A 24,594-nucleotide genomic window follows, 5' to 3' on the forward strand; every position below is an offset into this window, starting at 1 on the left:
AACACTTAGAAAAAGTGTACAGCGCCAGCAGACAATGAATTTTCAGCACTAAAAAAACGAAACTTCATTAACAGCTAAACCAAACGTTTCCAATGTAAATTTCCACATTTATAGAGTGTAAAAAGGCATCCTGAAGCCTGGGAAGTCATTAATTTGATTGTCCAGTATTTCCCTTATGAGATAATGCCTCACATAGCAAATGTGTACAGTGCGAGCTGAAAATGCATTTTCAGCACTAAAAAACCAAACTTTTATAACAGCTAAACCAAACGTTTCCAATGTAAATTTCCACCTTTATATAGTGTAAAAAGACATCCTGAAGCCTGGGCAGTCATTAATTTGATTGTCCAATATTTCCCTTATGAGATAATTGCCTCTCATAGCAAATGTGTACAGCGCGAGCTGAAAATGCATTTACAGCACTAAAAAACCAAACTTTTATAACAGCTAAACCAAACGTTTCCAATGTACATTTCCACCTTTATATAGTGTAGAAAGGCATCCTGAAGCCTGGAAAGTCATTAATTTGATTGTCCAGTATTTCCTTCATGAGATATTGCAACACTTAGAAAAAGTGTACAGCGCCAGCAGACAATGAATTTTCAGCACTAAAAAAACGAAACTTCATTAACAGCTAAACCAAACGTTTCCAATGTAAATTTCCACATTTATAGAGTGTAAAAAGGCATCCTGAAGCCTGGGAAGTCATTAATTTGATTGTCCAGTATTTCCCTTATGAGATAATGCCTCACATAGCAAATGTGTACAGTGCGAGCTGAAAATGCATTTTCAGCACTAAAAAACCAAACTTTTATAACAGCTAAACCAAACGTTTCCAATGTAAATTTCCACCTTTATATAGTGTAAAAAGACATCCTGAAGCCTGGAAAGTCATTAATTTGATTGTCCAGTATTTCCTTCATGAGATATTGCAACACTTAGAAAAAGTGTACAGCGTCAGCAGACAATGAATTTTCAGCACTAAAAAAACGAAACTTCATTAACAGCTAAACCAAACGTTTCCAACGTACATTTCCACCTTTATATAGTGTAGAAAGGCATCCTGAAGCCTGGAAAGTCATTAATTTGATTGTCCAGTATTTCCTTCATGAGATATTGCAACACTTAGAAAAAGTGTACAGCGCCAGCAGACAATGAATTTTCAGCACTAAAAAAACGAAACTTCATTAACAGCTAAACTAAACGTTTCCGATGTAAATTTCCACCCTTATATAGTGTAAAAAGACATCCTGAAGCCTGGGCAGTCATTAATTTGATTGTCCAATATTTCCCTTATGAGATAATGCCTCTCATAGCAAATGTGTACAGCGCGAGCTGAAAATGCATTTACAGCACTAAAAAAACAAACTTTTATAACAGCTAAACCAAACGTTTCCAATGTACATTTCCACCTTTATATAGTGTAGAAAGGCATCCTGAAGCCTGGAAAGTCATTAATTTGATTGTCCAGTATTTCCTTCATGAGATATTGCAACACTTAGAAAAAGTGTACAGCGCCAGCAGACAATGAATTTTCAGCACTAAAAAAACGAAACTTCATTAACAGCTAAACCAAACGTTTCCAATGTAAATTTCCACATTTATAGAGTGTAAAAAGGCATCCTGAAGCCTGGGAAGTCATTAATTTGATTGTCCAGTATTTCCCTTATGAGATAATGCCTCACATAGCAAATGTGTACAGTGCGAGCTGAAAATGCATTTTCAGCACTAAAAAACCAAACTTTTATAACAGCTAAACCAAACGTTTCCAATGTAAATTTCCACCTTTATATAGTGTAAAAAGACATCCTGAAGCCTGGGCAGTCATTAATTTGATTGTCCAGTATTTCCCTTATGAGATAATGCCTCACATAGCAAATGTGGACAGTGCGAGCTGAAAATGCATTTTCAGCACTAAAAAAACCAAACTTTTATAACAGCTAAACCAAACGTTTCCAATGTAAATTTCCACCTTTATATAGTGTAAAAAGACATCCTGAAGCCTGGGCAGTCATTAATTTGATTGTCCAATATTTCCCTTATGAGATAATGCCTCTCATAGCAAATGTGTACAGCGCGAGCTGAAAATGCATTTACAGCACTAAAAAACCAAACTTTTATAACAGCTAAACCAAACGTTTCCAATGTACATTTCCACCTTTATATAGTGTAGAAAGGCATCCTGAAGCCTGGAAAGTCATTAATTTGATTGTCCAGTATTTCCTTCATGAGATATTGCAACACTTAGAAAAAGTGTACAGCGCCAGCAGACAATGAATTTTCAGCACTAAAAAAACGAAACTTCATTAACAGCTAAACTAAACGTTTCCAATGTAAATTTCCACCCTTATATAGTGTAAAAAGACATCCTGAAGCCTGGGCAGTCATTAATTTGATTGTCCAATATTACCCTTATGAGATAATGCCTCTCATAGCAAATGTGTACAGCGCGAGCTGAAAATGCATTTACAGCACTAAAAAACCAAACTTTTATAACAGCTAAACCAAACGTTTCCAATGTAAATTTCCACCTTTATATAGTGTAGAAAGGCATCCTGAAGCCTGGAAAGTCATTAATTTGATTGTCCAGTATTTCCTTCATGAGATATTGCAACACTTAGAAAAAGTGTACAGCGCGAGCTGAAAATGCATTTACAGCACTAAAAAAACCAAACTTTTATAACAGCTAAACTAAACGTTTCCTATGTAAATTTCCACCCTTATATAGTGTAAAAAGACATCCTGAAGCCTGGAAAGTCATTAATTTGATTGTCCAGTATTTCCTTCATGAGATATTGCAACACTTAGAAAAAGTGTACAGCGCCAGCAGACAATGAATTTTCAGCACTAAAAAAACGAAACTTCATTAACAGCTAAACCAAACGTTTCCAATGTAAATTTCCACATTTATAGAGTGTAAAAAGGCATCCTGAAGCCTGGGAAGTCATTAATTTGATTGTCCAGTATTTCCCTTATGAGATAATGCCTCACATAGCAAATGTGTACAGTGCGAGCTGAAAATGCATTTTCAGCACTAAAAAAACAAACTTTTATAACAGCTAAACCAAACGTTTCCAATGTAAATTTCCACCTTTATATAGTGTAAAAAGACATCCTGAAGCCTGGGCAGTCATTAATTTGATTGTCCAATATTTCCCTTATGAGATAATGCCTCTCATAGCAAATGTGTACAGCGCGAGCTGAAAATGCATTTACAGCACTAAAAAACCAAACTTTTATAACAGCTAAACCAAACGTTTCAAATGTAAATTTCCACCTTTATATAGTGTAGAAAGGCATCCTGAAGCCTGGAAAGTCATTAATTTGATTGTCCAGTATTTCCTTCATGAGATATTGCAACACTTAGAAAAAGTGTACAGCGCCAGCAGACAATGAATTTTCAGCACTAAAAAAACGAAACTTCATTAACAGCTAAACCAAACGTTTCCAATGTAAATTTCCACATTTATAGAGTGTAAAAAGGCATCCTGAAGCCTGGGAAGTCATTAATTTGATTGTCCAGTATTTCCCTTATGAGATAATGCCTCACATAGCAAATGTGTACAGTGCGAGCTGAAAATGCATTTACAGCACTAAAAAAACAAACTTTTATAACAGCTAAACCAAACGTTTCCAATGTAAATTTCCACCTTTATATAGTGTAGAAAGGCATCCTGAAGCCTGGAAAGTCATTAATTTGATTGTCCAGTATTTCCTTCATGAGATATTGCAACACTTAGAAAAAGTGTACAGCGCCAGCAGACAATGAATTTTCAGCACTAAAAAAACGAAACTTCATTAACAGCTAAACTAAACGTTTCCAATGTAAATTTCCACCTTTATATAGTGTAAAAAGACATCCTGAAGCCTGGGCAGCCATTAATTTGATTGTCCAATATTACCCTTATGAGATAATGCCTCTCATAGCAAATGTGTACAGCGCGAGCTGAAAATGCATTTACAGCACTAAAAAACCAAACTTTTATAACAGCTAAACCAAACGTTTCCAATGTAAATTTCCACCTTTATATAGTGTAGAAAGGCATCCTGAAGCCTGGAAAGTCATTAATTTGATTGTCCAGTATTTCCTTCATGAGATATTGCAACACTTAGAAAAAGTGTACAGCGCCAGCAGACAATGAATTTTCAGCACTAAAAAAACGAAACTTCATTAACAGCTAAACCAAACGTTTCCAATGTAAATTTCCACCTTTATATAGTGTAGAAAGGCATCCTGAAGCCTGGAAAGTCATTAATTTGATTGTCCAGTATTTCCCTTATGAGATAATGCCTCACATAGCAAATGTGTACAGTGCGAGCTGAAAATGCATTTTCAGCACTAAAAAAAACGAAACTTCATTAACAGCTAAACCAAACGTTTCCAATGTAAATTTCCACCTTTATATAGTGTAGAAAGGCATCCTGAAGCCTGGAAAGTCATTAATTTGATTGTCCAGTATTTCCTTCATGAGATATTGCAACACTTAGAAAAAGTGTACAGCGCCAGCAGACAATGAATTTTCAGCACTAAAAAAACGAAACTTCATTAACAGCTAAACCAAACGCTTCCAATGTAAATTTCCACATTTATAGAGCGTAAAAAGGCATCCTGAAGCCTGGGAAGTCATTAATTTGATTGTCCAGTATTTCCCTTATGAGATAATGCCTCACATAGCAAATGTGTACAGTGCGAGCTGAAAATGCATTTTCAGCACTAAAAAACCAAACTTTTATAACAGCTAAACCAAACGTTTCCAATGTAAATTTCCACCTTTATATAGTGTAAAAAGACATCCTGAAGCCTGGGCAGTCATTAATTTGATTGTCCAATATTTCCCTTATGAGATAATGCCTCTCATAGCAAATGTGTACAGCGCGAGCTGAAAATGCATTTACAGCACTAAAAAACCAAACTTTTATAACAGCTAAACCAAACGTTTCCAATGTAAATTTCCACCTTTATATAGTGTAGAAAGGCATCCTGAAGCCTGGAAAGTCATTAATTTGATTGTCCAGTATTTCCTTCATGAGATATTGCAACACTTAGAAAAAGTGTACAGCGCCAGCAGACAATGAATTTTCAGCACTAAAAAAACGAAACTTCATTAACAGCTAAACCAAACGTTTCCAATGTAAATTTCCACATTTATAGAGTGTAAAAAGGCATCCTGAAGCCTGGGCAGTCATTAATTTGATTGTCCAGTATTTCCCTTATGAGATAATGCCTCACATAGCAAATGTGTACAGTGCGAGCTGAAAATGCATTTTCAGCACTAAAAAACCAAACTTTTATAACAGCTAAACCAAACGTTTCCAATGTAAATTTCCACCTTTATATAGTGTAAAAAGACATCCTGAAGCCTGGGCAGTCATTAATTTGATTGTCCAGTATTTCCCTTATGAGATAATGCCTCACATAGCAAATGTGTACAGTGCGAGCTGAAAATGCATTTTCAGCACTAAAAAAAACAAACTTTTATAACAGCTAAACCAAACGTTTCCAATGTAAATTACCACCTTTATATAGTGTAAAAAGACATCCTGAAGCCTGGGCAGTCATTAATTTGATTGTCCAATATTTCCCTTATGAGATAATGCCTCTCATAGCAAATGTGTACAGTGCGAGCTGAAAATGCATTTACAGCACTAAAAAAACAAACTTTTATAACAGCTAAACCAAACGTTTCCAATGTAAATTTCCACTTTTATATAGTGTAAAAAGACATCCTGAAGCCTGGGCAGTCATTAATTTGATTGTCCAATATTTCCCTTATGAGATAATGCCTCTCATAGCAAATGTGTACAGCGCGAGCTGAAAATGCATTTACAGCACTAAAAAACCAAACTTTTATAACAGCTAAACCAAACGTTTCCAATGTAAATTTCCACCTTTATATAGTGTAGAAAGGCATCCTGAAGCCTGGAAAGTCATTAATTTGATTGTCCAGTATTTCCTTCATGAGATATTGCAACACTTAGAAAAAGTGTACAGCGCCAGCAGACAATGAATTTTCAGCACTAAAAAAACGAAACTTCATTAACAGCTAAACTAAACGTTTCCAATGTAAATTTCCACCCTTATATAGTGTAAAAAGACATCCTGAAGCCTGGGCAGTCATTAATTTGATTGTCCAATATTACCCTTATGAGATAATGCCTCTCATAGCAAATGTGTACAGCGCGAGCTGAAAATGCATTTACAGCACTAAAAAACCAAACTTTTATAACAGCTAAACCAAACGTTTCCAATGTAAATTTCCACCTTTATATAGTGTAGAAAGGCATCCTGAAGCCTGGAAAGTCATTAATTTGATTGTCCAGTATTTCCTTCATGAGATATTGCAACACTTAGAAAAAGTGTACAGCGCGAGCTGAAAATGCATTTACAGCACTAAAAAAACCAAACTTTTATAACAGCTAAACTAAACGTTTCCTATGTAAATTTCCACCCTTATATAGTGTAAAAAGACATCCTGAAGCCTGGAAAGTCATTAATTTGATTGTCCAGTATTTCCTTCATGAGATATTGCAACACTTAGAAAAAGTGTACAGCGCCAGCAGACAATGAATTTTCAGCACTAAAAAAACGAAACTTCATTAACAGCTAAACCAAACGTTTCCAATGTAAATTTCCACATTTATAGAGTGTAAAAAGGCATCCTGAAGCCTGGGAAGTCATTAATTTGATTGTCCAGTATTTCCCTTATGAGATAATGCCTCACATAGCAAATGTGTACAGTGCGAGCTGAAAATGCATTTTCAGCACTAAAAAAACAAACTTTTATAACAGCTAAACCAAACGTTTCCAATGTAAATTTCCACCTTTATATAGTGTAAAAAGACATCCTGAAGCCTGGGCAGTCATTAATTTGATTGTCCAATATTTCCCTTATGAGATAATGCCTCTCATAGCAAATGTGTACAGCGCGAGCTGAAAATGCATTTACAGCACTAAAAAACCAAACTTTTATAACAGCTAAACCAAACGTTTCAAATGTAAATTTCCACCTTTATATAGTGTAGAAAGGCATCCTGAAGCCTGGAAAGTCATTAATTTGATTGTCCAGTATTTCCTTCATGAGATATTGCAACACTTAGAAAAAGTGTACAGCGCCAGCAGACAATGAATTTTCAGCACTAAAAAAACGAAACTTCATTAACAGCTAAACCAAACGTTTCCAATGTAAATTTCCACATTTATAGAGTGTAAAAAGGCATCCTGAAGCCTGGGAAGTCATTAATTTGATTGTCCAGTATTTCCCTTATGAGATAATGCCTCACATAGCAAATGTGTACAGTGCGAGCTGAAAATGCATTTACAGCACTAAAAAAACAAACTTTTATAACAGCTAAACCAAACGTTTCCAATGTAAATTTCCACCTTTATATAGTGTAGAAAGGCATCCTGAAGCCTGGAAAGTCATTAATTTGATTGTCCAGTATTTCCTTCATGAGATATTGCAACACTTAGAAAAAGTGTACAGCGCCAGCAGACAATGAATTTTCAGCACTAAAAAAACGAAACTTCATTAACAGCTAAACTAAACGTTTCCAATGTAAATTTCCACCTTTATATAGTGTAAAAAGACATCCTGAAGCCTGGGCAGCCATTAATTTGATTGTCCAATATTACCCTTATGAGATAATGCCTCTCATAGCAAATGTGTACAGCGCGAGCTGAAAATGCATTTACAGCACTAAAAAACCAAGCTTTTATAACAGCTAAACCAAACGTTTCCAATGTAAATTTCCACCTTTATATAGTGTAGAAAGGCATCCTGAAGCCTGGAAAGTCATTAATTTGATTGTCCAGTATTTCCTTCATGAGATATTGCAACACTTAGAAAAAGTGTACAGCGCCAGCAGACAATGAATTTTCAGCACTAAAAAAACGAAACTTCATTAACAGCTAAACCAAACGTTTCCAATGTAAATTTCCACCTTTATATAGTGTAGAAAGGCATCCTGAAGCCTGGAAAGTCATTAATTTGATTGTCCAGTATTTCCCTTATGAGATAATGCCTCACATAGCAAATGTGTACAGTGCGAGCTGAAAATGCATTTTCAGCACTAAAAAAAACGAAACTTCATTAACAGCTAAACCAAACGTTTCCAATGTAAATTTCCACCTTTATATAGTGTAGAAAGGCATCCTGAAGCCTGGAAAGTCATTAATTTGATTGTCCAGTATTTCCTTCATGAGATATTGCAACACTTAGAAAAAGTGTACAGCGCCAGCAGACAATGAATTTTCAGCACTAAAAAAACGAAACTTCATTAACAGCTAAACCAAACGCTTCCAATGTAAATTTCCACATTTATAGAGCGTAAAAAGGCATCCTGAAGCCTGGGAAGTCATTAATTTGATTGTCCAGTATTTCCCTTATGAGATAATGCCTCACATAGCAAATGTGTACAGTGCGAGCTGAAAATGCATTTTCAGCACTAAAAAACCAAACTTTTATAACAGCTAAACCAAACGTTTCCAATGTAAATTTCCACCTTTATATAGTGTAAAAAGACATCCTGAAGCCTGGGCAGTCATTAATTTGATTGTCCAATATTTCCCTTATGAGATAATGCCTCTCATAGCAAATGTGTACAGCGCGAGCTGAAAATGCATTTACAGCACTAAAAAACCAAACTTTTATAACAGCTAAACCAAACGTTTCCAATGTAAATTTCCACCTTTATATAGTGTAGAAAGGCATCCTGAAGCCTGGAAAGTCATTAATTTGATTGTCCAGTATTTCCTTCATGAGATATTGCAACACTTAGAAAAAGTGTACAGCGCCAGCAGACAATGAATTTTCAGCACTAAAAAAACGAAACTTCATTAACAGCTAAACCAAACGTTTCCAATGTAAATTTCCACATTTATAGAGTGTAAAAAGGCATCCTGAAGCCTGGGCAGTCATTAATTTGATTGTCCAGTATTTCCCTTATGAGATAATGCCTCACATAGCAAATGTGTACAGTGCGAGCTGAAAATGCATTTTCAGCACTAAAAAACCAAACTTTTATAACAGCTAAACCAAACGTTTCCAATGTAAATTTCCACCTTTATATAGTGTAAAAAGACATCCTGAAGCCTGGGCAGTCATTAATTTGATTGTCCAGTATTTCCCTTATGAGATAATGCCTCACATAGCAAATGTGTACAGTGCGAGCTGAAAATGCATTTTCAGCACTAAAAAAAACAAACTTTTATAACAGCTAAACCAAACGTTTCCAATGTAAATTTCCACCTTTATATAGTGTAAAAAGACATCCTGAAGCCTGGGCAGTCATTAATTTGATTGTCCAATATTTCCCTTATGAGATAATGCCTCTCATAGCAAATGTGTACAGTGCGAGCTGAAAATGCATTTACAGCACTAAAAAAACAAACTTTTATAACAGCTAAACCAAACGTTTCCAATGTAAATTTCCACTTTTATATAGTGTAAAAAGACATCCTGAAGCCTGGGCAGTCATTAATTTGATTGTCCAATATTTCCCTTATGAGATAATGCCTCTCATAGCAAATGTGTACAGCGCGAGCTGAAAATGCATTTACAGCACTAAAAAACCAAACTTTTATAACAGCTAAACCAAACGTTTCCAATGTAAATTTCCACCTTTATATAGTGTAGAAAGGCATCCTGAAGCCTGGAAAGTCATTAATTTGATTGTCCAGTATTTCCTTCATGAGATATTGCAACACTTAGAAAAAGTGTACAGCGCCAGCAGACAATGAATTTTCAGCACTAAAAAAACGAAACTTCATTAACAGCTAAACCAAACGTTTCCAATGTAAATTTCCACATTTATAGAGTGTAAAAAGGCATCCTGAAGCCTGGGAAGTCATTAATTTGATTGTCCAGTATTTCCCTTATGAGATAATGCCTCACATAGCAAATGTGTACAGTGCGAGCTGAAAATGCATTTTCAGCACTAAAAAACCAAACTTTTATAACAGCTAAACCAAACGTTTCCAATGTAAATTTCCACCTTTATATAGTGTAAAAAGACATCCTGAAGCCTGGAAAGTCATTAATTTGATTGTCCAGTATTTCCTTCATGAGATATTGCAACACTTAGAAAAAGTGTACAGCGCCAGCAGACAATGAATTTTCAGCACTAAAAAAACGAAACTTCATTAACAGCTAAACCAAACGTTTCCAATGTACATTTCCACCTTTATATAGTGTAGAAAGGCATCCTGAAGCCTGGAAAGTCATTAATTTGATTGTCCAGTATTTCCTTCATGAGATATTGCAACACTTAGAAAAAGTGTACAGCGCCAGCAGACAATGAATTTTCAGCACTAAAAAAACGAAACTTCATTAACAGCTAAACTAAACGTTTCCGATGTAAATTTCCACCCTTATATAGTGTAAAAAGACATCCTGAAGCCTGGGCAGTCATTAATTTGATTGTCCAATATTTCCCTTATGAGATAATGCCTCTCATAGCAAATGTGTACAGCGCGAGCTGAAAATGCATTTACAGCACTAAAAAAACAAACTTTTATAACAGCTAAACCAAACGTTTCCAATGTACATTTCCACCTTTATATAGTGTAGAAAGGCATCCTGAAGCCTGGGAAGTCATTAATTTGATTGTCCAGTATTTCCCTTATGAGATAATGCCTCACATAGCAAATGTGTACAGTGCGAGCTGAAAATGCATTTTCAGCACTAAAAAACCAAACTTTTATAACAGCTAAACCAAACGTTTCCAATGTAAATTTCCACCTTTATATAGTGTAAAAAGACATCCTGAAGCCTGGAAAGTCATTAATTTGATTGTCCAGTATTTCCTTCATGAGATATTGCAACACTTAGAAAAAGTGTACAGCGTCAGCAGACAATGAATTTTCAGCACTAAAAAAACGAAACTTCATTAACAGCTAAACCAAACGTTTCCAACGTACATTTCCACCTTTATATAGTGTAGAAAGGCATCCTGAAGCCTGGAAAGTCATTAATTTGATTGTCCAGTATTTCCTTCATGAGATATTGCAACACTTAGAAAAAGTGTACAGCGCCAGCAGACAATGAATTTTCAGCCCTAAAAAAACGAAACTTCATTAACAGCTAAACTAAACGTTTCCGATGTAAATTTCCACCCTTATATAGTGTAAAAAGACATCCTGAAGCCTGGGCAGTCATTAATTTGATTGTCCAATATTTCCCTTATGAGATAATGCCTCTCATAGCAAATGTGTACAGCGCGAGCTGAAAATGCATTTACAGCACTAAAAAAAACAAACTTTTATAACAGCTAAACCAAACGTTTCCAATGTACATTTCCACCTTTATATAGTGTAGAAAGGCATCCTGAAGCCTGGAAAGTCATTAATTTGATTGTCCAGTATTTCCTTCATGAGATATTGCAACACTTAGAAAAAGTGTACAGCGCCAGCAGACAATGAATTTTCAGCACTAAAAAAACGAAACTTCATTAACAGCTAAACCAAACGTTTCCAATGTAAATTTCCACATTTATAGAGTGTAAAAAGGCATCCTGAAGCCTGGGAAGTCATTAATTTGATTGTCCAGTATTTCCCTTATGAGATAATGCCTCACATAGCAAATGTGTACAGTGCGAGCTGAAAATGCATTTTCAGCACTAAAAAACCCAACTTTTATAACAGCTAAACTAAACGTTTCCAATGTAAATTTCCACCCTTATATAGTGTAAAAAGACATCCTGAAGCCTGGGCAGTCATTAATTTGATTGTCTAATATTTCCCTTATGAGATAATGCCTCTCATAGCAAATGTGTACAGCGCGAGCTGAAAATGCATTTACAGCACTAAAAAACCAAACTTTTATAACAGCTAAACCAAACGTTTCCAATGTACATTTCCACCTTTATATAGTGTAGAAAGGCATCCTGAAGCCTGGAAAGTCATTAATTTGATTGTCCAGTATTTCCTTCATGAGATATTGCAACACTTAGAAAAAGTGTACAGCGCCAGCAGACAATGAATTTTCAGCACTAAAAAAACGAAACTTCATTAACAGCTAAACCAAACGTTTCCAATGTAAATTTCCACATTTATAGAGTGTAAAAAGGCATCCTGAAGCCTGGGAAGTCATTAATTTGATTGTCCAGTATTTCCCTTATGAGATAATGCCTCACATAGCAAATGTGTACAGTGCGAGCTGAAAATGCATTTTCAGCACTAAAAAACCAAACTTTTATAACAGCTAAACCAAACGTTTCCAATGTAAATTTCCACCTTTATATAGTGTAAAAAGACATCCTGAAGCCTGGGCAGTCATTAATTTGATTGTCCAATATTTCCCTTATGAGATAATGCCTCTCATAGCAAATGTGTACAGCGCGAGCTGAAAATGCATTTACAGCACTAAAAAACCAAACTTTTATAACAGCTAAACCAAACGTTTCCAAATTACATTTCCACCTTTATATAGTGTAGAAAGGCATCCTGAAGCCTGGAAAGTCATTAATTTGATTGTCCAGTATTTCCTTCATGAGATATTGCAACACTTAGAAAAAGTGTACAGCGCCAGCAGACAATGAATTTTCAGCACTAAAAAAACGAAACTTCATTAACAGCTAAACTAAACGTTTCCAATGTAAATTTCCACCCTTATATAGTGTAAAAAGACATCCTGAAGCCTGGGCAGTCATTAATTTGATTGTCCAATATTTCCCTTATGAGATAATGCCTCTCATAGCAAATGTGTACAGTGCGAGCTGAAAATGCATTTACAGCACTAAAAAAACAAACTTTTATAACAGCTAAACCAAACGTTTCCAATGTAAATTTCCACTTTTATATAGTGTAAAAAGACATCCTGAAGCCTGGGCAGTCATTAATTTGATTGTCCAATATTTCCCTTATGAGATAATGCCTCTCATAGCAAATGTGTACAGCGCGAGCTGAAAATGCATTTACAGCACTAAAAAACCAAACTTTTATAACAGCTAAACCAAACGTTTCCAATGTAAATTTCCACCTTTATATAGTGTAGAAAGGCATCCTGAAGCCTGGAAAGTCATTAATTTGATTGTCCAGTATTTCCTTCATGAGATATTGCAACACTTAGAAAAAGTGTACAGCGCCAGCAGACAATGAATTTTCAGCACTAAAAAAACGAAACTTCATTAACAGCTAAACCAAACGTTTCCAATGTAAATTTCCACATTTATAGAGTGTAAAAAGGCATCCTGAAGCCTGAAGTCATTAATTTGATTGTCCAGTATTTCCCTTATGAGATAATGCCTCACATAGCAAATGTGTACAGTGCGAGCTGAAAATGCATTTTCAGCACTAAAAAACCAAACTTTTATAACAGCTAAACCAAACGTTTCCAATGTAAATTTCCACCTTTATATAGTGTAAAAAGACATCCTGAAGCCTGGGCAGTCATTAATTTGATTGTCCAATATTTCCCTTATGAGATAATGCCTCTCATAGCAAATGTGTACAGCGCGAGCTGAAAATGCATTTACAGCACTAAAAAACCAAACTTTTATAACAGCTAAACCAAACGTTTCCAAATTACATTTCCACCTTTATATAGTGTAGAAAGGCATCCTGAAGCCTGGAAAGTCATTAATTTGATTGTCCAGTATTTCCTTCATGAGATATTGCAACACTTAGAAAAAGTGTACAGCGCCAGCAGACAATGAATTTTCAGCACTAAAAAAACGAAACTTCATTAACAGCTAAACTAAACGTTTCCAATGTAAATTTCCACCCTTATATAGTGTAAAAAGACATCCTGAAGCCTGGGCAGTCATTAATTTGATTGTCCAATATTTCCCTTATGAGATAATGCCTCTCATAGCAAATGTGTACAGTGCGAGCTGAAAATGCATTTACAGCACTAAAAAAACAAACTTTTATAACAGCTAAACCAAACGTTTCCAATGTAAATTTCCACTTTTATATAGTGTAAAAAGACATCCTGAAGCCTGGGCAGTCATTAATTTGATTGTCCAATATTTCCCTTATGAGATAATGCCTCTCATAGCAAATGTGTACAGCGCGAGCTGAAAATGCATTTACAGCACTAAAAAACCAAACTTTTATAACAGCTAAACCAAACGTTTCCAATGTAAATTTCCACCTTTATATAGTGTAGAAAGGCATCCTGAAGCCTGGAAAGTCATTAATTTGATTGTCCAGTATTTCCTTCATGAGATATTGCAACACTTAGAAAAAGTGTACAGCGCCAGCAGACAATGAATTTTCAGCACTAAAAAAACGAAACTTCATTAACAGCTAAACCAAACGTTTCCAATGTAAATTTCCACATTTATAGAGTGTAAAAAGGCATCCTGAAGCCTGAAGTCATTAATTTGATTGTCCAGTATTTCCCTTATGAGATAATGCCTCTCATAGCAAATGTGTACAGTGCGAGCTGAAAATGCATTTACAGCACTAAAAAACCAATCTTTTATAACAGCTAAACCAAACGTTTCCAATGTAAATTTCCACCTTTATATAGTGTAAAAAGACATCCTGAAGCCTGGGCAGCCATTAATTTGATTGTCCAATATTTCCCTTATGAGATAATGCCTCTCATAGAAAATGTGTACAGCGCGAGCTGAAAATGCATTTACAGCACTAAAAAAACAAACTTTTATAACAGCTAAACCAAACGTTTCCAATGTAAATTTCCACCTTTATATAGTGTAAAAAGACATCCTGAAGCCTGGGCAGTCATTAATTTGATTGTCCAATATTTCCCTTATGAGATAATGCCTCTCGTAGCAAATGTGTACAGCGCGAGCTGAAAATGCATTTACAGCACTAAAAAAACAAACTTTTATAACAGCTAAACCAAACGTTTCCAATGTAAATTTCCACCTTTATATAGTGTAGAAAGGCATCCTGAAGCCTGGAAAGTCATTAATTTGATTGTCCAGTATTTCCTTCATGAGATATTGCAACACTTAGAAAAAGTGTACAGCGCCAGCAGACAATGAATTTTCAGCACTAAAAAAAACGAAACTTCATTAACAGCTAAACCAAACGTTTCCAATGTAAATTTCCACCTTTATATAGTGTAGAAAGGCATCCTGAAGCCTGGAAAGTCATTAATTTGATTGTCCAGTATTTCCTTCATGAGATATTGCAACACTTAGAAAAAGTGTACAGCGCCAGCAGACAATGAATTTTCAGCACTAAAAAAACGAAACTTCATTAACAGCTAAACCAAACGTTTCCAATGTAAATTTCCACATTTATAGAGTGTAAAAAGGCATCCTGAAGCCTGGGAAGTCATTAATTTGATTGTCCAGTATTTCCCTTATGAGATAATGCCTCACATAGCAAATGTGTACAGTGCGAGCTGAAAATGCATTTTCAGCACTAAAAAACCAAACTTTTATAACAGCTAAACCAAACGTTTCCAATGTAAATTTCCACATTTATAGAGTGTAAAAAGGCATCCTGAAGCCTGGGAAGTCATTAATTTGATTGTCCAGTATTTCCCTTATGAGATAATGCCTCACATAGCAAATGTGTACAGTGCGAGCTGAAAATGCATTTTCAGCACTAAAAAACCCAACTTTTATAACAGCTAAACTAAACGTTTCCAATGTAAATTTCCACCCTTATATAGTGTAAAAAGACATCCTGAAGCCTGGGCAGTCATTAATTTGATTGTCTAATATTTCCCTTATGAGATAATGCCTCTCATAGCAAATGTGTACAGCGCGAGCTGAAAATGCATTTACAGCACTAAAAAACCAAACTTTTATAACAGCTAAACCAAACGTTTCCAATGTACATTTCCACCTTTATATAGTGTAGAAAGGCATCCTGAAGCCTGGAAAGTCATTAATTTGATTGTCCAGTATTTCCTTCATGAGATATTGCAACACTTAGAAAAAGTGTACAGCGCCAGCAGACAATGAATTTTCAGCACTAAAAAAACGAAACTTCATTAACAGCTAAACCAAACGTTTCCAATGTAAATTTCCACATTTATAGAGTGTAAAAAGGCATCCTGAAGCCTGGGAAGTCATTAATTTGATTGTCCAGTATTTCCCTTATGAGATAATGCCTCACATAGCAAATGTGTACAGTGCGAGCTGAAAATGCATTTTCAGCACTAAAAAACCAAACTTTTATAACAGCTAAACCAAACGTTTCCAATGTAAATTTCCACCTTTATATAGTGTAAAAAGACATCCTGAAGCCTGGGCAGTCATTAATTTGATTGTCCAATATTTCCCTTATGAGATAATGCCTCTCATAGCAAATGTGTACAGCGCGAGCTGAAAATGCATTTACAGCACTAAAAAACCAAACTTTTATAACAGCTAAACCAAACGTTTCCAAATTACATTTCCACCTTTATATAGTGTAGAAAGGCATCCTGAAGCCTGGAAAGTCATTAATTTGATTGTCCAGTATTTCCTTCATGAGATATTGCAACACTTAGAAAAAGTGTACAGCGCCAGCAGACAATGAATTTTCAGCACTAAAAAAACGAAACTTCATTAACAGCTAAACTAAACGTTTCCAATGTAAATTTCCACCCTTATATAGTGTAAAAAGACATCCTGAAGCCTGGGCAGTCATTAATTTGATTGTCCAATATTTCCCTTATGAGATAATGCCTCTCATAGCAAATGTGTACAGTGCGAGCTGAAAATGCATTTACAGCACTAAAAAAACAAACTTTTATAACAGCTAAACCAAACGTTTCCAATGTAAATTTCCACTTTTATATAGTGTAAAAAGACATCCTGAAGCCTGGGCAGTCATTAATTTGATTGTCCAATATTTCCCTTATGAGATAATGCCTCTCATAGCAAATGTGTACAGCGCGAGCTGAAAATGCATTTACAGCACTAAAAAACCAAACTTTTATAACAGCTAAACCAAACGTTTCCAATGTAAATTTCCACCTTTATATAGTGTAGAAAGGCATCCTGAAGCCTGGAAAGTCATTAATTTGATTGTCCAGTATTTCCTTCATGAGATATTGCAACACTTAGAAAAAGTGTACAGCGCCAGCAGACAATGAATTTTCAGCACTAAAAAAACGAAACTTCATTAACAGCTAAACCAAACGTTTCCAATGTAAATTTCCACATTTATAGAGTGTAAAAAGGCATCCTGAAGCCTGGGAAGTCATTAATTTGATTGTCCAGTATTTCCCTTATGAGATAATGCCTCACATAGCAAATGTGTACAGTGCGAGCTGAAAATGCATTTACAGCACTAAAAAACCAATCTTTTATAACAGCTAAACCAAACGTTTCCAATGTAAATTTCCACCTTTATATAGTGTAAAAAGACATCCTGAAGCCTGGGCAGCCATTAATTTGATTGTCCAATATTTCCCTTATGAGATAATGCCTCTCATAGAAAATGTGTACAGCGCGAGCTGAAAATGCATTTACAGCACTAAAAAAACAAACTTTTATAACAGCTAAACCAAACGTTTCCAATGTAAATTTCCACCTTTATATAGTGTAAAAAGACATCCTGAAGCCTGGGCAGTCATTAATTTGATTGTCCAATATTTCCCTTATGAGATAATGCCTCTCGTAGCAAATGTGTACAGCGCGAGCTGAAAATGCATTTACAGCACTAAAAAAACAAACTTTTATAACAGCTAAACCAAACGTTTCCAATGTAAATTTCCACCTTTATATAGTGTAGAAAGGCATCCTGAAGCCTGGAAAGTCATTAATTTGATTGTCCAGTATTTCCTTCATGAGATATTGCAACACTTAGAAAAAGTGTACAGCGCCAGCAGACAATGAATTTTCAGCACTAAAAAAAACGAAACTTCATTAACAGCTAAACCAAACGTTTCCAATGTAAATTTCCACCTTTATATAGTGTAGAAAGGCATCCTGAAGCCTGGAAAGTCATTAATTTGATTGTCCAGTATTTCCTTCATGAGATATTGCAACACTTAGAAAAAGTGTACAGCGCCAGCAGACAATGAATTTTCAGCACTAAAAAAACGAAACTTCATTAACAGCTAAACCAAACGTTTCCAATGTAAATTTCCACATTTATAGAGTGTAAAAAGGCATCCTGAAGCCTGGGAAGTCATTAATTTGATTGTCCAGTATTTCCCTTATGAGATAATGCCTCACATAGCAAATGTGTACAGTGCGAGCTGAAAATGCATTTTCAGCACTAAAAAACCAAACTTTTATAACAGCTAAACCAAACGTTTCCAATGTAAATTTCCACCTTTATATAGTGTAAAAAGACATCCTGAAGCCTGGGCAGTCATTAATTTGATTGTCCAATATTTCCCTTATGAGATAATGCCTCTCATAGCAAATGTGTACAGCGCGAGCTGAAAATGCATTTACAGCACTAAAAAACCAAACTTTTATAACAGCTAAACCAAACGTTTCCAATGTAAATTTCCACCTTTATATAGTGTAGAAAGGCATCCTGAAGCCTGGAAAGTCATTAATTTGATTGTCCAGTATTTCCTTCATGAGATATTGCAACACTTAGAAAAAGTGTACAGCGCCAGCAGACAATGAATTTTCAGCACTAAAAAAACGAAACTTCATTAACAGCTAAACCAAACGTTTCCAATGTAAATTTCCACCCTTATATAGTGTAAAAAGACATCCTGAAGCCTGGGCAGTCATTAATTTGATTGTCCAATATTTCCCTTATGAGATAATGCCTCTCATAGCAAATGTGTACAGCGCGAGCTGAAAATGCATTTACAGCACTAAAAAAACAAACTTTTATAACAGCTAAACCAAACGTTTCCAATGTAAATTTCCACCTTTATATAGTGTAAAAAGACATCCTGAAGCCTGGAAAGTCATTAATTTGATTGTCCAGTATTTCCTTCATGAGATATTGCAACACTTAGAAAAAGTGTACAGCGTCAGCAGACAATGAATTTTCAGCACTAAAAAAACGAAACTTCATTAACAGCTAAACCAAACGTTTCCAACGTACATTTCCACCTTTATATAGTGTAGAAAGGCATCCTGAAGCCTGGAAAGTCATTAATTTGATTGTCCAGTATTTCCTTCATGAGATATTGCAACACTTAGAAAAAGTGTACAGCGCCAGCAGACAATGAATTTTCAGCCCTAAAAAAACGAAACTTCATTAACAGCTAAACTAAACGTTTCCGATGTAAATTTCCACCCTTATATAGTGTAAAAAGACATCCTGAAGCCTGGGCAGTCATTAATTTGATTGTCCAATATTTCCCTTATGAGATAATGCCTCTCATAGCAAATGTGTACAGCGCGAGCTGAAAATGCATTTACAGCACTAAAAAAACAAACTTTTATAACAGCTAAACCAAACGTTTCCAATGTACATTTCCACCTTTATATAGTGTAGAAAGGCATCCTGAAGCCTGGAAAGTCATTAATTTGATTGTCCAGTATTTCCTTCATGAGATATTGCAACACTTAGAAAAAGTGTACAGCGCCAGCAGACAATGAATTTTCAGCACTAAAAAAACGAAACTTCATTAACAGCTAAACCAAACGTTTCCAATGTAAATTTCCACATTTATAGAGTGTAAAAAGGCATCCTGAAGCCTGGGAAGTCATTAATTTGATTGTCCAGTATTTCCCTTATGAGATAATGCCTCACATAGCAAATGTGTACAGTGCGAGCTGAAAATGCATTTTCAGCACTAAAAAACCCAACTTTTATAACAGCTAAACTAAACGTTTCCAATGTAAATTTCCACCCTTATATAGTGTAAAAAGACATCCTGAAGCCTGGGCAGTCATTAATTTGATTGTCTAATATTTCCCTTATGAGATAATGCCTCTCATAGCAAATGTGTACAGCGCGAGCTGAAAATGCATTTACAGCACTAAAAAACCAAACTTTTATAACAGCTAAACCAAACGTTTCCAATGTACATTTCCACCTTTATATAGTGTAGAAAGGCATCCTGAAGCCTGGAAAGTCATTAATTTGATTGTCCAGTATTTCCTTCATGAGATATTGCAACACTTAGAAAAAGTGTACAGCGCCAGCAGACAATGAATTTTCAGCACTAAAAAAACGAAACTTCATTAACAGCTAAACCAAACGTTTCCAATGTAAATTTCCACATTTATAGAGTGTAAAAAGGCATCCTGAAGCCTGGGAAGTCATTAATTTGATTGTCCAGTATTTCCCTTATGAGATAATGCCTCACATAGCAAATGTGTACAGTGCGAGCTGAAAATGCATTTTCAGCACTAAAAAACCAAACTTTTATAACAGCTAAACCAAACGTTTCCAATGTAAATTTCCACCTTTATATAGTGTAAAAAGACATCCTGAAGCCTGGGCAGTCATTAATTTGATTGTCCAATATTTCCCTTATGAGATAATGCCTCTCATAGCAAATGTGTACAGCGCGAGCTGAAAATGCATTTACAGCACTAAAAAACCAAACTTTTATAACAGCTAAACCAAACGTTTCCAAATTACATTTCCACCTTTATATAGTGTAGAAAGGCATCCTGAAGCCTGGAAAGTCATTAATTTGATTGTCCAGTATTTCCTTCATGAGATATTGCAACACTTAGAAAAAGTGTACAGCGCCAGCAGACAATGAATTTTCAGCACTAAAAAAACGAAACTTCATTAACAGCTAAACTAAACGTTTCCAATGTAAATTTCCACCCTTATATAGTGTAAAAAGACATCCTGAAGCCTGGGCAGTCATTAATTTGATTGTCCAATATTTCCCTTATGAGATAATGCCTCTCATAGCAAATGTGTACAGTGCGAGCTGAAAATGCATTTACAGCACTAAAAAAACAAACTTTTATAACAGCTAAACCAAACGTTTCCAATGTAAATTTCCACTTTTATATAGTGTAAAAAGACATCCTGAAGCCTGGGCAGTCATTAATTTGATTGTCCAATATTTCCCTTATGAGATAATGCCTCTCATAGCAAATGTGTACAGCGCGAGCTGAAAATGCATTTACAGCACTAAAAAACCAAACTTTTATAACAGCTAAACCAAACGTTTCCAATGTAAATTTCCACCTTTATATAGTGTAGAAAGGCATCCTGAAGCCTGGAAAGTCATTAATTTGATTGTCCAGTATTTCCTTCATGAGATATTGCAACACTTAGAAAAAGTGTACAGCGCCAGCAGACAATGAATTTTCAGCACTAAAAAAACGAAACTTCATTAACAGCTAAACCAAACGTTTCCAATGTAAATTTCCACATTTATAGAGTGTAAAAAGGCATCCTGAAGCCTGAAGTCATTAATTTGATTGTCCAGTATTTCCCTTATGAGATAATGCCTCACATAGCAAATGTGTACAGTGCGAGCTGAAAATGCATTTTCAGCACTAAAAAACCAAACTTTTATAACAGCTAAACCAAACGTTTCCAATGTAAATTTCCACCTTTATATAGTGTAAAAAGACATCCTGAAGCCTGGGCAGTCATTAATTTGATTGTCCAATATTTCCCTTATGAGATAATGCCTCTCATAGCAAATGTGTACAGCGCGAGCTGAAAATGCATTTACAGCACTAAAAAACCAAACTTTTATAACAGCTAAACCAAACGTTTCCAAATTACATTTCCACCTTTATATAGTGTAGAAAGGCATCCTGAAGCCTGGAAAGTCATTAATTTGATTGTCCAGTATTTCCTTCATGAGATATTGCAACACTTAGAAAAAGTGTACAGCGCCAGCAGACAATGAATTTTCAGCACTAAAAAAACGAAACTTCATTAACAGCTAAACCAAACGTTTCCAATGTAAATTTCCACATTTATAGAGTGTAAAAAGGCATCCTGAAGCCTGAAGTCATTAATTTGATTGTCCAGTATTTCCCTTATGAGATAATGCCTCTCATAGCAAATGTGTACAGTGCGAGCTGAAAATGCATTTACAGCACTAAAAAACCAATCTTTTATAACAGCTAAACCAAACGTTTCCAATGTAAATTTCCACCTTTATATAGTGTAAAAAGACATCCTGAAGCCTGGGCAGCCATTAATTTGATTGTCCAATATTTCCCTTATGAGATAATGCCTCTCATAGAAAATGTGTACAGCGCGAGCTGAAAATGCATTTACAGCACTAAAAAAACAAACTTTTATAACAGCTAAACCAAACGTTTCCAATGTAAATTTCCACCTTTATATAGTGTAAAAAGACATCCTGAAGCCTGGGCAGTCATTAATTTGATTGTCCAATATTTCCCTTATGAGATAATGCCTCTCGTAGCAAATGTGTACAGCGCGAGCTGAAAATGCATTTACAGCACTAAAAAAACAAACTTTTATAACAGCTAAACCAAACGTTTCCAATGTAAATTTCCACCTTTATATAGTGTAGAAAGGCATCCTGAAGCCTGGAAAGTCATTAATTTGATTGTCCAGTATTTCCTTCATGAGATATTGCAACACTTAGAAAAAGTGTACAGCGCCAGCAGACAATGAATTTTCAGCACTAAAAAAAACGAAACTTCATTAACAGCTAAACCAAACGTTTCCAATGTAAATTTCCACCTTTATATAGTGTAGAAAGGCATCCTGAAGCCTGGAAAGTCATTAATTTGATTGTCCAGTATTTCCTTCATGAGATATTGCAACACTTAGAAAAAGTGTACAGCGCCAGCAGACAATGAATTTTCAGCACTAAAAAAACGAAACTTCATTAACAGCTAAACCAAACGTTTCCAATGTAAATTTCCACATTTATAGAGTGTAAAAAGGCATCCTGAAGCCTGGGAAGTCATTAATTTGATTGTCCAGTATTTCCCTTATGAGATAATGCCTCACATAGCAAATGTGTACAGTGCGAGCTGAAAATGCATTTTCAGCACTAAAAAACCAAACTTTTATAACAGCTAAACCAAACGTTTCCAATGTAAATTTCCACATTTATAGAGTGTAAAAAGGCATCCTGAAGCCTGGGAAGTCATTAATTTGATTGTCCAGTATTTCCCTTATGAGATAATGCCTCACATAGCAAATGTGTACAGTGCGAGCTGAAAATGCATTTTCAGCACTAAAAAACCCAACTTTTATAACAGCTAAACTAAACGTTTCCAATGTAAATTTCCACCCTTATATAGTGTAAAAAGACATCCTGAAGCCTGGGCAGTCATTAATTTGATTGTCTAATATTTCCCTTATGAGATAATGCCTCTCATAGCAAATGTGTACAGCGCGAGCTGAAAATGCATTTACAGCACTAAAAAACCAAACTTTTATAACAGCTAAACCAAACGTTTCCAATGTACATTTCCACCTTTATATAGTGTAGAAAGGCATCCTGAAGCCTGGAAAGTCATTAATTTGATTGTCCAGTATTTCCTTCATGAGATATTGCAACACTTAGAAAAAGTGTACAGCGCCAGCAGACAATGAATTTTCAGCACTAAAAAAACGAAACTTCATTAACAGCTAAACCAAACGTTTCCAATGTAAATTTCCACATTTATAGAGTGTAAAAAGGCATCCTGAAGCCTGGGAAGTCATTAATTTGATTGTCCAGTATTTCCCTTATGAGATAATGCCTCACATAGCAAATGTGTACAGTGCGAGCTGAAAATGCATTTTCAGCACTAAAAAACCAAACTTTTATAACAGCTAAACCAAACGTTTCCAATGTAAATTTCCACCTTTATATAGTGTAAAAAGACATCCTGAAGCCTGGGCAGTCATTAATTTGATTGTCCAATATTTCCCTTATGAGATAATGCCTCTCATAGCAAATGTGTACAGCGCGAGCTGAAAATGCATTTACAGCACTAAAAAACCAAACTTTTATAACAGCTAAACCAAACGTTTCCAAATTACATTTCCACCTTTATATAGTGTAGAAAGGCATCCTGAAGCCTGGAAAGTCATTAATTTGATTGTCCAGTATTTCCTTCATGAGATATTGCAACACTTAGAAAAAGTGTACAGCGCCAGCAGACAATGAATTTTCAGCACTAAAAAAACGAAACTTCATTAACAGCTAAACTAAACGTTTCCAATGTAAATTTCCACCCTTATATAGTGTAAAAAGACATCCTGAAGCCTGGGCAGTCATTAATTTGATTGTCCAATATTTCCCTTATGAGATAATGCCTCTCATAGCAAATGTGTACAGTGCGAGCTGAAAATGCATTTACAGCACTAAAAAAACAAACTTTTATAACAGCTAAACCAAACGTTTCCAATGTAAATTTCCACTTTTATATAGTGTAAAAAGACATCCTGAAGCCTGGGCAGTCATTAATTTGATTGTCCAATATTTCCCTTATGAGATAATGCCTCTCATAGCAAATGTGTACAGCGCGAGCTGAAAATGCATTTACAGCACTAAAAAACCAAACTTTTATAACAGCTAAACCAAACGTTTCCAATGTAAATTTCCACCTTTATATAGTGTAGAAAGGCATCCTGAAGCCTGGAAAGTCATTAATTTGATTGTCCAGTATTTCCTTCATGAGATATTGCAACACTTAGAAAAAGTGTACAGCGCCAGCAGACAATGAATTTTCAGCACTAAAAAAACGAAACTTCATTAACAGCTAAACCAAACGTTTCCAATGTAAATTTCCACATTTATAGAGTGTAAAAAGGCATCCTGAAGCCTGGGAAGTCATTAATTTGATTGTCCAGTATTTCCC

This window comes from Idiotropiscis lumnitzeri, chromosome 1, assembly GCF_059441095.1.
Source record: "Idiotropiscis lumnitzeri isolate Australia: NSW breed Sydney's pygmy pipehorse chromosome 1, RoL_Ilum_1.0, whole genome shotgun sequence".
NCBI classification, from domain to species: Eukaryota; Metazoa; Chordata; class Actinopteri; order Syngnathiformes; family Syngnathidae; genus Idiotropiscis; species Idiotropiscis lumnitzeri.